Raw genomic sequence first — 16,977 nt, 5'->3', positions numbered from 1 at the left:
GAGAAGAGGAAGCTGAGGGGAGACCTTATTGCCCTCTACAACTGCCTGACAGGAGGCTGTAGCGAGGTGGGTGTTGGCCTCTTCTCCCAGGTAACGGGGTGATAGGACAAGGGGAAATGGCCTCAGGCTGTGCCAGGGCAAGTTTAGATTGGACATTAGGAACAATTTTTTCAATGAAAGGGTTGTTAAGCATTGGAACAGGCTGCCCAGGGAAGTGGTGGAGTCCCCATCCGCGGAGGTATTAAAAAGACATGTAGGTGCAGTGCTTAGAGACATGGCTTAGTTGTGGACTTGGCAGTGTTAGGTTAATGGTTGGACCTGATGATCTTAAAGGTCTTTTCCAAGCTAAGCAATTTCATGATTCTATGATTAATTGTCGAGGCACCAGCACATGCAGCGGCAGACACCCCATCTACTGACACAATGCTTTGTTTTTCCATCCTCAGCACTGTAGCACGACACTGATTAAACAGTCATGGATATAAAACCAGGTTAAGGATCCTTTCAGATAACAAGGCGCTGTTTTCCCTTCCAGCATTAAACCCTGTGGGAGGGGGGCCACTGAAACAGCTCTGGGAGGTTCACAGCGATGGGTGCTGGGAGGAGGGACAGTCTTTCCCTCAAGGTGCTGGAGAAGTACTTGGAAAGGCTGTGTCCATCAGCTCTCCCGTGCTGGCTTAGAGGGTCACCCTGGGCATGTGGGGCTGCCTCTCCAGGCTCTGGTTCCCCAAAAGGGAAAAGTTTTTCCCCAAACACATATCTTGCCTGATTGAACTGGAAGCTCACTGGTTTGGGTACCGCCTGCCCGGCGCTCCCTGATGGCTGGAGAGCCTCAGCATTGCACAGCAGCATCCTGCACGCAGGCCTGTCAGTGTGGGCTAGTGCACACATTGGTGCTTATGCTTCAGTGAGCATCTGGTCAGGAGCACCTCCCCTCCTGCACCCCCTTCCCTCGCCCCATCTCCGCCAAACGTGGGAGATGGGAGCGGGCAGAAGGGACCTCAGCCCCGGGGGCAACACGTCTACATCAGGGCTCACAGCATGGCAAGGTTGCACGCCCTGCCTAGAATCACAGAATACCAGGTTGGAAGGGACCTCAAGGATCATCTGGTCCAACCTTTCTGGGCAAGAGCACAGTCTGAACAAGATGGCCCAGCACCCTGTCCAGCTGCATCTTGAAAGTGTCCAGTGTGGCGGAGTCAACCACTTCCCTGGGGACACTATTCCAATGGTTGACTGTTCTCATTGTGAAAAATTTTCCTCTCAACTAGACTAGAGGAGAATAGAGGATGAAATCCTACCATGGGGACTATCAGAGGCCATGTAGTGACTGCTTGGTTAATCCTTAGCTCCCAGCTTGGGGGGTGCTTTGGGACTTCCCGAGTAAGAAAAGCGTGCCGCAGCCGCATGGCTGGGATCTGTGCATCGTCCTTGTGCAGCCGGAGAGTGGAAGACTTCATTCGGGGAGGAGGTGCCTTCCAACACCTGACATTGCCTCCCTGGGGGAGAATGATGAAACGCAGGGATATTTTAGATTAGGCGCTTATTTCATCAGTTAAAAATTGTGGCTCTTCCTCTGTTAGAAAAGGATCACATGCAGAGGATTGAAAACATTCCTAGCGCTTTTAAAGTCATCTGGAGGCAAGTAAACATCTGCTTCGGGAAGGATTCAAGGTTGCCTGTGCAGAAACCAGGAGAACATGGCAGGCAAAGAGCCATAAGGAAAACCAGCCCTCAGTAAACAGAAGCGAGATGTGGGACTGTTTGCTTCCATGACCGCAGCGCCTCTGGGGAGAGCATCCAGGTGATTCCAGCCCTGGGAAAATGGGGATATTATAAGCTTCTGTGTAAAAGTAGCGTCTATCTTTGCTTCCCTTTTAACAAGATTAGTCTTGCTTTTCTCTGCCTCTTTCTTTTGCTGTCTGTCGGCCACCTCTGTGCTCTCCCACTAATGTGATTAGCGGTGCATGGGGACCATACTGGCAGCAACTGTCACAAAGATCTCTGCTTACTTGAGTGCACCTCTTTCCTCAATGAAACATCTTGTGTTTATGGTCACAGGGGGTATTGTTAACTCCTGGATTCGAATAGAAAGGGATATTTACGGCCCTCCCATAAAAGTTGATTCAGGGAGACATTTAGGAAAGAAAGGGACAGAAGACAGATGTGTTTCCTACCACAGATGCTGAGGAGGTTCAATTGTTCTGCATATGTAATGACTTTTTATGGTTCCTTACAAACGCTCTCCACACTGCTAGAAAGGTGCCAAAGTCAAATACGCACAGTTGCTTACAGAAGACAATTTAGTGACCATACAGGACACTACAACTTTATATCTTGTTAAATATTTTGGAGATGGACATCGCTAAATGTACAACGTGAAGGGCACTCTCTGCCTGCACCAGGTCATGGCCGCCTTGCTGCCTTCCCCCCTCTGCAGCTCTGCTTTCATTTAACGTTTCCCGAGTCTTTCAGAGCATGTTTACTGTCATGCCCATATGCTTAACACTTAAAGCACCTATGGATTTTTTTCAAAGTGAGGCACATTATTGCTGTTACGTTGCCAGCTAAATTGCCTGGGGCTTCTGTTTTCCCAAAAGAGCAGAAAAAGAAGTTTAAGTCTTCCTAACTGTGCAAACAAATAAGCACTTGTAGGTGACAGGACCGGAAAGGTTGCTGGATTATAGGTCTGCAGAGAACAGATGACCGGCGACTAAAGCATAATTACAGGTGAGAGAAGAGAAGGAAGATGGCAAATTGCTGTGTTATCCTAATAGCAGCCAGAGGATGCTTGGTTACATGTCACTTCTGCCCGGGGCTGGCTGGTTTTACTCTCTGATGTGAGCTTCCGCGGTGTGACAAGAGGTTTAAGGTGAGTGTAGAGGAGGAAATATCTATCTCAGGTGGTGAAATGAGTTTGTGACTATTTACAGCAGTGGAAGACCTGGCCAAAGCCACCAACTGTGGTCCCTCCTCTAGTCAGGCTCCTGTGACAGAAGCAAAGCCATTTCCCAAGAGTTCTTATGCCAAAAACATTGTGCAAAAGCGGCTGTGCACTGAGTCTCCTGCAGAGAAATGAAGCTCATCCCAGCTGCACCCACAGCCCTCCCACAGTTATCCAAGGGATCAAAACTCACATTGACTGAGGACAAAGTCCTGTCTTGACACAGACAGAAGAAACAGAAAAGATGAGGAGCATGAGATCATCAAGGAGCTTGTGCACCTCCCTTTGTGCTCAGACACAAATATTTCCAGCTGACCTGCAGTTTTGCAGTGTAACAGAGCTAAGGAGGGTTTCATCAGGACTGGCTCACTCGTTTACCAAGTTATCTATGAACTTAAACCTCAGGCAGGGCAGGCTCAAGTTGGGAGTGGATGGATAATTTCCAAATGTCCAGATTGAGTTGAGCTTGTTATCCTAAAGAGCTGAACTGGGCAGTGCCATCAGGGTGGCTGTAACTGCCAGGCTTTCTTCCTGCAGCATGTAATTTTGCAGGGGAACAGCAGAAAAAGGATTGAGACCAGGTTCCCTGCATGGACAAGTGATTTCTAATGATTTTGTATCAATGGACGCATCTTTGTCTAACCATCGGGGATACCAGCGTCACTCCTGCATTCTCATGTCATTGCCCTGTCATCTCCTGTCCATAAAGAAAATAAAATGTTCCCCGATGGGGAAGTTTTCTTTCTCTGGTAAATAATTAATAACGAAACTACAAGCTGCTGCTTGTCTCATACGCTCATACAACAAATGGCACTTTCTTTGCCTGCGAATGAGCAAGGTAAAAACCTCATGCGATAGGAAGCATGTCTGCAAAAGCCAAACCTCGCTTGCTAGAAGAATCTGGGCTAAAATGACCGGGCAACAGCCAAGTTTAGTAAAGGCTGGAATCAAAAAAAATGTCACGACTCACAGAATTCCTTGCTCAGGGAAAGCCAAGCTCAGCCACAGCAATCTCCTCTCTCAGGAGAGCTCAGGAGGGTTCTGGCCAGATTTCAGCTGGCCTGGGATTTACCTAACCATCCCAAATACCGAGGGCAAGAGCAGAGGTTTGCAGCCTGCCTGCCACGTCAAGCTGACGTGACACACCGGTGAAGCCTGGAAGAAGGGGAAGGCCCATTGCAACGAGTCCCAGGTCCCCTCCTTCCAGCCACACAGCGCTGCCGCTAATGTAGGCTTTGTTAATGTTCAACCGCCTTGGGAGAAAATAAGCTCTGACGCATGTTTCTGGTTTCCAAGGTTCTTGCATTATTCCCAGAACCGTAGGGTCTTACCTCATCCTCCAAAATGCTGCATTTTCATTACTGATCGCTCTCACTGCATGCTTTGCAGGCCAGGTCCTGCCTTTAGGTCCTGTACCAATCTCACGGACTTTTTAGGAAGAAATCCCTTTCTTTGAGAATGTATTACTGTATTTTCTTTCTTTTGATGTGAGCAGGAGTGTTGCATTATAAAGCACCTGCTGATAAGGAAAAACCCCCAGCTACAAGCCCAGGAAACCTGGCATGAGTGATAACAGTGACAGCAGCTTTTCGTGCATCTGCAGACTGTGACTTTTGCAATGGCCCCACACAGGGCAGTGCTGGGCAGAGATGACCAAGCTGGTCCTGAACACATTAGCTCAAGTGTTGGAAGCCGTAAGACCATGGTGTTTCTCTGTGTTTGTCCAGGGTCCCAGCCCCACACTGACTGAGCCCTTCCCACCACCCATTCAAAGGCACTGGTGCCCCCAGGCAATGGGGATGTGTCTCAGTGGTGCTGGCTGTAAAGGCAAGCTTGCCGTTGTTACCTAGCCCAGATTTCCTCGTTTTCATTCATGTAGGTTTTCAAATCCTAGCTCTCTGCTGCCCTGGTCACTTTTTTTTTTTGCCACGTCTGAGCCCACGATGCTGCCCTGCGCGTTGCGGGGGGGACAGCCCTGCCATAAAGGGGGACTGCTGCAAGCAGTGAGGAAATGAAGACAGGAACGCTGCGAGTTCTTGGCCATAAAAAGCATGCTGCAGGCTGTGTCTTGCTGGGCAATGTTAGTTCCCAAAGTTGTTTTCCCTGGCTGTTGTCATAAAACTTCAATGAAATCACCTACAAGCTTCTCAAAGTTGCGTGGGGGATGGGGTATACGTTGAGAGTCCATTGTTAGAGCCTATAGAGCCTCTTCTGCTTAAACTGGCTTGTACTGGTGCGGCTTTGCTGGGCTCAGTGGGACGGTCAGCGAGTCAGGTCCCAGAAATCAATTAAACATAATTTTCTTCCTTGAAAACAGATGACTGCTAAGAGAATTTTTAAATAAAGGAGTTTGTGCTGGGCTCCGAAACCTTGCTCTTTTGTCCCTCTCATTAGGGCTGTTTCAAGTGCGAGGTAGAGCTGCAAGCTGCCGGCCAGCCAACATACTGAAATACAGAAAAGGAATAAATGAACCCAACTGACAGGCAATTGTACGAGGGCGACTGCAAACAGTCGCAACACACCTCTGTGCATGCGTACAGCGGCGCGGCGCTTTCAGAGTATGGCAAATATGTAAATGTGCCTCTAAATGAAAGCTTAACGATCCAACTGACCCCGCTGCATATCGTTAGCTAATTGATGTAATCTCTCCTTCTGCCTGCAAACCATCCCCAAGCTCCCCACGCTAACATCCCTGTCTGGATGCCACCCCTCCCTGCTGCTCCCGGGCGGCAGGCGGCTTGACGGGTGTTTGACGCTTTACATTGCAGCTGCAGAGAGCGTTGGTCCATTCTGGTGGGCACCCGAGGGGCACAGAGACACATGTTTTTGGCTGGCATAAGCAAAGGCAGTAGGCAGGACCAAGGGACAGCGCGGCCAAAAGGAGAGATGCAAGAGAGAAAGGATGTGGTCCAGACACGCTGATTACAATTAAAAGCTGTAGAGTTCTCTTAATGAGGAAAGAAGACTTCTCCTAAGAGCGTGAGGTGAATGACTCGGCCCCATACTACCCCAAAATCTGTTATGGTGGGGAAAAGCAGCGTCCCCTGAGGCAGACAGGGTGCATGTGAGAGCCAGCAGGACACCCGTCGGAGGGGCGGCAGCGGCTCCCCATGGGGCAGAGCAACAGCTTGCAGGTGGGCAGGGAAGATGGAGCAGAGAGGAGAGAGCCCGATGAGCAAATCTGGTTAATGATTTATCATCCCAGTCGGTTGTAGTCATGGACTTATTAATAGATATGAGGTAGAACTGTGAAAAAACACTTGGCTTTGTCAGCTTGATAAAGAGTTGAGGAACAGCTTCACTTTTTACTGTGCTGGAGAGATGGAAACTTTTCAGATTAAACAGAAAGCTGTTTTGCTTGGAGTTCTTTGCAGAAAGCACAGCCTGTGTTTGTCCAGCTTCCAGCACTTGGAGGGTCTGGTGGACTAGGTCTTCACAGAGAGCTTTCTGTTTAAATACATTCAGAACTAGGCCTTTAAAGTAAAGGTTGACCCTGGCTATGTGTCACAGCCAGCACTGTGAACCAGCTACAGGCTTTGGACCTGGCTCTAAAGTGATTAAAGCTCCTTGAGTGAACTAACTTGTCGCTCCTGGGTTCATACTTCATTAACCATGACCGGAATAACACCTTCAGATGAGAGGGTAAGGGAGAAACATGTGCTGTTAAGGCACTTCCACTGTATTTATAACAGCCCAAGTGAGAGACTGGAAACCCTACTATGCCAAGAGCTGGATGAGCCTGTAGCACAGCTTCTTGCCCCACATCTTAGTATGCAGATTTATGAATAGGCACAAAATGTGGGTGAATTTTTCACCCACAAATGGCCAAAGGGAGCCGAGAGGATCTGGGAAGAGGGATGCATAACAAAATGAACATAGCTAAGTGTCGTAGACATCGACCATAATCAAGTAATAGTTGCAGGGAATTTTTGTTTTAAATTATAAGCCTACACAAAAGCATTTTTGTTCCTTTGATGACTGCATTGTCCTTGTTGTCCTTCCACACCCTTTACACCAGTAGCTCATTACATCCACTGATTTCACCTTGGCTTATTTAGGGATGTGTGAAACAACCAGTATGCTAGTGCTGAGTTCCTGGCTGGGACCGCAGGTATGAACAAATCATTAAGTAGAGAATGTCCAAAGAACTATGTCATCGGATAGAAAGAAAACCCTTCTGTGGGAACAAGGAAAGGAAAATTTTGGCCTTTATTTTCAAAAGAAAAGCATAAGTCAGAGACTAATCCAAACATGTACGTTGACCCCAAACAGATTGTTTTGCTTTGAGGTGTTTTGTGGTGTGGACAGTGTTGGGTTTGTTTCTATTCTGAGTCAAATCAAACTTTGCAGCTGGAACTTCTCCACAAAACTGGAGTTCAAGTCCTTCCCCCTTCCAGCACAGCTTGGTTCAGCTTTGTCTCTGCTTGCCCCGAGCCAGGGTGATTCTGGTAGCAATCAGCCTGCTCGCTGCAGACCAGCGGTGGTGGTCCCAGCCCCACATCTTCAGGCAGCCTCATGCCATACTCCTGCAGGTGTCTCCACCCTCATGCTATGAAAGCACCGCTCTGATGGGCTACTGTACAGCCTGTGCCCATTTCATGTGCTTTGAAGTGTTTTCTGCTCCCGGCATAAGGTGACATTCCTGTCTTTTGGCCATGGGCAAACCTCGCGGGGTAAAGGAGAAGACCTAGGCTTGAGGGCTCTGTGGTTGGGACACAACCACTTTGCCCTGGGGGTCCATCCCCAAGCAGCATGGATACAGCCTCAGGCACCCAAATGGTCTGAGTCTCCACAGGCAGGGCCAGAGCTGGCTTTGGTTTCTCTCTACCCTGAGGCAAATGGTCTCACCTCTGGGCCTCCACCAGGAGAATCCCTTCCTTCCCAGAAGTGCTAGGAGATCTGGATGATGCTTGGGAAGCCTAACATAAAAGCTAAGGCAGCTACCTTATCTCCCCCTTTATAAACTAAGAAGTGTATGGAAATTAACTGAGGAACAAAACCTGCTAAGTAACCTCATTATCCCTTTCTTTGGGGAGTTTACTGTAAAACGGGCAGGCTTTGGATCTTAATTTGCTGGGAAGTGCAGTAATGTAATTAGCTAGACTGATAACGAGCTGAGCTGTGTGAATTCTTCAGAGGAGAGGAGGAATGTGCTAGACAAAGGGAGAAGGAAAAGGAAGAAGAAACAATGTTTCCCCTGCCAAGAAATCAAGATTCTTTAATATATTAGTGACATAAAATTATGGAAGAGTTTTGTTTTGGTCAGAGGGAATGCCATGCTCAAATATTTACTTATTTTAAGAGGACACAATTTCTAGAACCCTTTAATTATTTTTTTTTAGATAAAAGTAACACATGTTTTGAAACAAAGTATTTTAACTTTTTTCCTTTTCTAAGAAGCATCTCTCCTGTCCTGAATTTTTCCTTGTTTGGCTAAAGTAGCTCAAAAACAGCTTTGGGAAACTCTGTCTCCCAAGCAGCACAAGAGGCCAGTCCACCCCATCCACCTGCTGTGCGGCTGGGGCCAAGCTCTGCCTACCCCTGGCCCCCCACACTGCCTGCAAGGCCCTGCAGGCTCTTTCCAAACCTTGTTGATGACCCAACCATCACCTTTTTGCTTGGCACTGCTGTCCCTGCTCCCAAAAGCTTTGGGGAGGACCACATGAAGCTCCAGCGATGTGAACCTCGTGAGGCTCAGCCGTGCACACCCCCTGCAGAGGGGCTGCCCATGCCCTGTGGGCCTACCTCTCCTGGTGGCCAACACAGGCTTTGGGGGCTTGTGAAGATCTTTCACAGCACGAAACGAAGAGAGCATTTCTCTTGTCACTAGATGGCTCTATCTGCTTTCACTAAACTCACACGGTTTTCTTCTTATGGCCCCAAAGGAGCAGCAGCCCTACAGCTCTGCACTTGTGGGGTCACCAGCCACACCTGGGAAGGAAAATCTCCTTTTTAGGTGGAAAAATTCACCTGGGTTTTGATGATGGTTTTCATCATGTTCTTGCTATCAGCCCTGAATAAAATGAACACTATTGTGAGAAACCTCATGGTTTGAGATTTGTATAAAATGGTCCCCTTGGGGATGAGTTCTGGGTTTTTCTCGTCTCGGACGCCTCCAGCAGCCTTTACACTCGAGCCTCTGTGCAAATTTGAACCAAAAAGGGAGGAATTTGGGTGGCTGCTGGGCATTTAATTCGGGTGCAGGCTGGTGTAGAGCCAGGAACTTTCTTTTCTTTGTCCTTCATTAAGTGGGAGGCAAAGAGGGGCTGGCTCCCAGCACACCCCTGAGATGACTCGAATTGGGATGCTGCTTTCCAGGCTCCTTGTGAACCACCAGCCACCCCCGGGGACGCCTGGCCCCTGCCCAAGGGATGCTGAACCCATGCCAGCAGCTGCCCCCCTGTCCCACACTTGCCCCATGGGACCTGCTTCTGCCTTCTTGGGTAGACACAGGGGAGGTGGACGGGAGGGCAAACCCTGGCTGTGCAGCAGGCAGAGGGCATGCACTGAAGCCCCATGGGTGTCTGCAGCCTCAACCCTTACACTGAAAGCCACGTTTTCAGGTTTTGGATGTCTCCAAGTAATAGAAAAGCTACTGCAGTAGCTTCTCTGGACAAGAAAGCATATCAGATTCTTGCTTTCCCCAGGACAAAAACCTTATATTGAAAAAAAAATACAATATATTCAGGGGCTCCAGTGGCTGTATTGGCCTAAGGCTGAGTATTTTATCAGCTGCCAGATCTCTTGAGTGTATTTGAGAGACGTTTGAAGCAAAATTCCTGCCTGGAAAAAGTTACTATCTGAGGATGTAATCCAAAGCCATGAAAGACTGGGAGCATCTCTCTACTGATTCCAAAAGGATTTGAATCAGGCACCGGGGAACCAATCCGGCATCTCTTCCTCACATCGACAGCCTCTGCATTTCGACACGACAACCCCTGAAATAACAACTACTTGCAGGGGTATTTGCAAGATCACAGTTTCGGCTGCACGAGTGATACAAGAGAATAGTGTGCACCATGGGAAAGGAAGCAAATTTGCTTATTTTGATAATTAACAGGCATTTGAGACAAGTGTTGCTGTCTAACGCATTACTGACAGACTAATAATTCTGTCTGATGAAGCAGCAATTATTACAATAATGTTACGGTCCACTAAAATAACCATCCCTCCTAGCCACTGCTGCCAGGAGAGGATGGGTGAAACTGCATTTCTTCTTCTTCCAAGTGAACGGGCTACGTGCTGGAGAAGGGGCCCGCGGGGCGGGGAAGGAAGGACTTGCACAGCTACTGTGTGGCAGCTTCTGTTGCAACCCGCCTCCGGAGGATGCCTTGATTTTATGGCCCCAGATAGCTGCAGGCATCATTTTGCACCTGCAGTTTTGGTCAGATAGGTAACTGCTGTCCTTATTGACCCATGTAACGTGATGCCTTGAGAGGCCAGTGCTGTGAGCACAAATAGTTGGGACTGATTAGGAAAGGCACCGCTTGCAGGGCGGACATAATGCTGGTTGTTATGTCCCCTCTGAGAACCGGCTGTGCTGTGAGCCGGGGAGGACCGATATAACCCCATCAACATCCTTTGGGCACGCAGCTCCTTCTTGGAGTTGTGTTGAGGAGTAACTTCGCTAGCTTCAGCAGACTACGATGGTGAAATGGAGAATCAGGGCCATTTTGTTTTAACCTGGTCTTGTCTGATCCTGTCTAATGGCTGGGTGAGCGGAATGCTTGAGCAGGAAAAGCCTTCAGGGCGAATGCAGTGGGACAGGGGCAGGAATGGGGGCAAGAGGTGTTTTTCAGAAGAGGGGTCCTCTGTCACCCCACAGTCTGCTGGAGGGGCTGTGCCCAAGCCCTCCTTTCCCAAATCCTGGCCAGAGAGAGCTCGTGGGGAGCCAGGTCATGCGGGTGCTCACACAGTTGGGTTTCCCTTCTTGTCATGCAAGCCATGGGATATAGGTAGAGAGATACAAGACCCAGGCAGCGAGAGTAACAGGTTGGCCTCAAACCATGGAAGGAACACGTGGGACCTAATTTGATTTGTATGACATGCAGGAAATTTGACTCAAAATAGGCAGGTCAGGATAGCCGATGGGAGAGTTGACGGGGAGCAGAGAGCTCTGGGCATTGCTCCGCACAGCTCTGCTGTGTAACTTCACCATCATGTACAGCCCATGCCTCCTGCAGGCAGGAGAGAAGATCAGGTAATGCAGATTTCCTCCATTTCTTCTCTTGGAGGATCAGTCTATTGAGAGATTCATTGAAATCTGCTATGCTGGAGATGATAGAAAAACATCACCGGACAAGAAAATGCTCTTAGGGAAAACAAGTCTTTGATAGCTTTACATGCCTCTTGAACACAGGGAAAGCCAGTCAGTAAAGTTCCTTGTGGCCTAAACGCAGAAACATCTGTCAGAGGCAGATTGCTAGGCTGAATATAGCAGCAGGAAAGCCCAACTGATTAACTCCATCCTCTTCCTAACATATTTTTGTGGTTCCCAGAAATCCCTAGAAAGGGCTCCTGAGGACACCGGCACCATTACAAGCCAGCTATAATTCTGTAAACAGAGAGATCAAGGAAACTTTATCCTAACACCAGTTTACCTCTGGCATCCAGTTTGCATAATTCATATGTGCTTCATCTGCTCTCATCCTATGGGATGCAAATGCTTAAGAGGAACAGCCTTTTCTATCCCCTCCTCTGCATCGAATTTTGTCAAGGTGCGACTGGAGAAGGTGGTAGATAATCTCATCTAGGCTCCCTTTTCCACAAAAAGTTGGACCAGATGATCTTTCCAGGTCCCTTCCAACCTGGGCTGCTCTGTGCTTTACAACTCAAGTCTGGTATCAAGTAACAACTTTGTCTCTGGCATGCAGAACAGTGTGAGGGAGACAGCCTTCTTGGTGGGAATGAGGGATGACGACTTGGCAAACAAATGCAACATGTCATTTTAAGGACTGTGGTAGGGGAATATGCATTTTCCATCACGTAGCATGCTTTTTTTTCCACCTCAATGGTACATTTCTGCAGTACACAAATGCATAATTAAGTCAGAATGATTTAAAATTTACTATTTAAAAAGGTACTGAGCAATTTGGGTGCCTTGTAATGGCATTTTAATCAAATAATACATTTTTTACTTGTAAAATTGAACATAACTTCAGTTTAGAGTTCAGGTTAACATAACATATAATAAGTTTCTTCAATCTTCCCAAAGCTGTTTACCCAAACAAATTTTTCACTGCTGCATTTTGGACAGACAAAAGCAGTTAATTCCACAATTTTAAAGACATTTCAGGGACTAGAATTTTAAGTTGGGATATAGATAATTTCCCAATGCTAGGCTCCTGAAGCATGAGCTTTACTGGCCACTTACCACACAGTATTCCTTCTTCTAATGACCCATATGCTGCCTTCTGTCAAGTCTCAAAGCTTCAAGAACAATTACATTTCCTCTGAGTTACCTTTCAACTAGTGCATTGGCATAAAATTGAGGAGATGCATCCCTTTGTCAGCCTTGAAGGGCACAGCAGTTTCAAGAAGGCACTCACACTAAATGTCTTCCAACATCTGGATAACATTTTGGCATCCTTTCAACTGAAAACTATGGCAATAATCATCCTGTGGGGATATGCCCCAATGTTCCTGAGTATTCAATATTGACGTAATGGAGTATCATCTTCAATCCTGAAACCTGGTAGCTGATGAGGAGAAATGATTGAGAAATTCTTTCACAGCTTTTATAGACAAATAACAAATTATCTGCAGCATCTTTTCCTACAGGATGTGGTATATGGGGGGAACAAATATCTGGAAGGAGATAACTTGTTCTGATTTCCCACAAAATTCTAGGCAAAATGATGTCTTGTGTTCACGTTAGTATCACCCACTGCAAATATCAATACACTGACAAAGTCAAAACATTTGACTGTGGTACATTATTTTTATCTTTTCAAATATTGCTGCTGGAGCTTCCTTACAGTCCTGGAAATAATCAAACAGACAGTGCTCTATTCCCTTTTCAGATGCGTAAAAATGAAGAACTACCAAAAAACCTTTGTTGTTTTCATGCTTTGAGGTATCTGTTGCCAAGAAGGGAAAAAACCTTTTTCAGCTGCATGTTTGCTTTCTTTGTGAGAGAGGATCTAATATATAATACAGCAGGTTCTAGGTGACCCTGCTTTAGCAGGAGGGCTGGACTAAATGGTCTCCCGAGGTCCCTTCCAACCCTTGCCATTCTGTGACGATTCTATAATATATTGTTGGCATATGCAGATAAATTGTCTTACCTGTAGGTGGAAAACTATGCTATTGCTTTCACAATCACGCAGTCCGTTGGAGTGATTATGGATCACACTACTATACGTTTCCAGTACATCTGCCACAGCGATATTTTCACATTTCTACTAATAAAAAGCTCAGTTTCAGCTTCATAAGAAATGCTAGAATGACTTATTTGCTTTATTCGACTTCCATCCTACCTGATTTGACAGTTCACCATGCAATGCATAACCGAGGAACTTCTCCACAAACTGCAGGAAGCTTCCTGGTAACTATTGCCAACTTTATGGAGCTACTCAACACCATTTCTCTACTTACTCTGGAAAGCCAAAAGCCTTTTTATTTTTTTTTTTAAGACATGTGTCTGGACTTGTCACAGGATTGTTGACACTGCAATTGCAATTGTGCAAAACTTGTAGGGACCAGCTGAAAACACATAAATAGCAGTTAGCATCATTCTTAAGTCACAGTCACTCTACATCCCACCTCCCCTGGACCAGGCCAAGGGATCTTACAGTACCTCAAAGAGCCAATATTTAGCTTGCAGTAAGTCTAAAGGAAAAAGTCATCTTTCAGTTTGCAAACTTGCTCATGTAGGGCAATCATTCCTGCAATTCCACAGCTACTCTGTAAGTACATTTAAAACATATTTATCTGCATTTTAGTACATATTGAAATCATTTCTGTGTAATGTTCATAAACATAAGATCTGTGAATTCAGTGGTGCTGCACAAAGACAAATGACTGTTCTTGGAGATGAAGTAAACACAACTTTGCCTACAGCAGAACAACAGGGTAGGAAAATGAAACAGCCTTTGGTAGACAAATAATATGTGGCCCATTCACTCAGCAGTTCTTTGGAGGGATATGAATAACCATGGTGCTATGTGCAGTCTCTCATAGAATCGTTTAGGTTGGAAAACACCTTTAAGATCATCAAGTCCAACCATTAACCTACCACTGCCATTCCACCACTAAACCATGGCCCTAAGCACCTCGTCTACCCATCTTTTAAATACCTCCAGGGATGGGGACTCCACCACTTCCCTGGGCAGCCCTTTCCAATGCTTAACAACCCTTTCATTGAAAAAATTGTTCCTAATGTCCAATCTAAACCTGCCCTGGCACAACTTGAGGCCATTTCCCCTTGTCTTACCGCTTGTTACTTGGGAGAAGAGGCTGACCCCCACCTCACTACAGCCTCCTGTCCGGCAGTTGTAGAGGCCGATAAGGTCTCCCCTCAGCCTCCTCTTCTCCAGACTAAACAACCCCAGTTCCCTCAGCCGCTCCTCGTATGACTTGTGTTCCAGACCCCTCACCAGCTTTGTTGCTCTCCTCTGGGTATGTTCCAGCATTTCTTGGACTGATAATTAATTCTGGGTAGATTCTGCCAACTTAAAGGAGCAGTTTTAATCAGTCTGAGGGATTTCCTACCCTGTGAGTTTTTTATGTGTGTGTGAGGGAGCTGTGTGTTGTAGTTTTTTTCCTGAGGGAATGAATTACCTCAATTTTCTGATTTTTTTGATCCTTTTCAGCTTACAGATTATTAAAATGTATCAGTAGAAAGCGTAGACCTTGTGTTGGAAATGTACACTTTCAGACTTACTTTTCTTCATTGTGTATGTTCACCTCTCAGAAGGTTTACCTTCCACCTCCCACAGCGGAAATTAGTAAGACCAAATCTGAAAAGGAACGCACTGCTCTTTCCAGCTCTACTAGAGGACTCTTCAAAATCCTCCCTCTGTAGTCACCTCAGACATCGACAGCAGAACACAATGAGAATCCCCCAGGCCTGGAGTCATCTTCTATTTATATATTTCCAAAATTGGATTAAAATTCCCAGATGACTCTGCTGAAATCTCTAACTGGCATTGTATAGAGGAAAACCCTATGTGATTAATATTTGTTCTCTGTGTAGCCAGTAGGGACATTTTCCAAAGTTTTCTCCCTTGCGTGATGTTTCCTCACCTGTGTTGGAGAAGCCTGAGGCAATATCACGTTTTCACAGGAAAAGTCTCAAAAAGGAAGATTTGTAACTTCTTTTTTAAATTTCAGGTTTGTTTTTTATTGCGATATTGTGTTTATTTCTGGGACAAAAAAAAAAAAGTAGCAACCTTTTGTTCTAAGTGTTTTGGTTAGTATTTGTTAAAAGCTGAGATATTTTTCAGACTGGCTTTCCTTACGAAAATAAGGCGATTTCTTGCCATTGCTTCATGAGGGTCTGACTGATTGATTCAGCCCTCCCCTTAATCCTGCACAGGGTGAGGTAAGAGAGCAGGGCCACGGGGATCTGCTTCTGGACAGCATGAACTCCTCGCTCTGCCCAGCAGCTTCCTCCCCGCCACGTGCTGTGCCTAGCATGAGGTACCGCATCCTCCAGCACTCCTGCCATCTCACTTCATGTGTTCCCTCTCCCATCTAGCCCCCACAGGCTTGATTCCTGCTCCTTTCCTCCTCCATTTCCCTTACCTGCTCCAAGCACCGCCATCTGCTTAGGCTTTCCCAGCTCTAAGGACACATACAGAGAAGGAATGGGAGTTTTTCTCCCCAGGATGGTTCCTTTGTCACTGTCCTGTTGCAGCTTTTCCCCCTCTGTCCCTCAGAATTGCAGCATATGGGGAATTTCTCCTAAAATAAAACTCAGGTGACAACTCAAATAGGGCAAAGCAGAGCTGATGATGTGCTCATGTGATGATCAATGATCTGGACAAGGGGATGGAGTGCACCCTCAGTAAGTTTGCAGATGACACCAAGTTGGGCAGGAGTTTTCCTCTTGTCCTATTGCTTGTTACTTGGGAGAAGAGACCAACTCCCACCTCCCTACAGCCTCCTCTCAGGCAGTTGTAGAGGGCGATAAGGTCTCCCCTCAGCCTCCTCTTCTCCAGACTAAACCCCAGTTCCCTCAGCTGCTCCTCATCAGACTTGTGCTCCAGACCCCTCACCAGCTTTGTGGCTCTCCTCTGGACATGTTCCAGCAATGCAACATCTTTCCTGTAGTGAGGGGCCCAAAACTGAACACAGTATTCGAGGTGCAGCCTCACCAGTGCTGAGTACAGGGGCACGATCGCTTCCCTACTCCTGCTGGCCACACTATTCCTGATACAAGCCAGGATGCCATTGGCCCTCTTGGCCACCTGGGCACACTGCTGGATCATATTCAGCCAGCTGTGAAACAACACCCCCAGGTCCTCTTCTGCCAGGCAGCTTTCCAGCCACTCTGCCCCAAGCCTGTAGCGCTGCATGGGGTTGTTGTGACCCAAGTGCAGGACCCGGCACTTGGCCTTGTTGAACCTCATACTGTTGGCCTTGGCCCATCGATCCAGCCTGTCCAGGTCCCTCTGCAGAGCCCTCCTCCACTACAGCAGATCAACTCTGACACCCAGTTTGGTGTCACCTGCAAACTCACTTGAGGGTGCACTCAGTCCTCTCGTCCAGGTCATTGATAAAGACATTACACAGAACTGGCCCCAACACTGAGCCCTGGGGAACACTGCTTGTGACTGGCCACCAACCGGACTTAATTCCGCTCACCACCACTCTGGGCTCGGCCACCCAGCCCGTCTGTTACCCAGCAAAGCGTACCCCTGCCTAAGCCATGCAGCGCCCCCTGGGGAAGCAGCACAGCCCCTATGTCCCTAGAGAGGCGGCTCCGTGGAAGGACCCAGAATTAGGTATTTTTGATCTCTCCACAGCCGGAGCCCCGCCGGTGCGTGAGATGGCTCCGAGCCAGGCAGCCGTCGGGGGGGTGCGGCTGG

The sequence above is a fragment of the Egretta garzetta genome, unplaced genomic scaffold, assembly GCF_000687185.1.
Source record: "Egretta garzetta isolate BGI_Z169 unplaced genomic scaffold, ASM68718v1 scaffold279, whole genome shotgun sequence".
Classification (NCBI taxonomy): domain Eukaryota; kingdom Metazoa; phylum Chordata; class Aves; order Pelecaniformes; family Ardeidae; genus Egretta; species Egretta garzetta.
Note: the sequence above shows the minus strand (reverse complement) of the source record.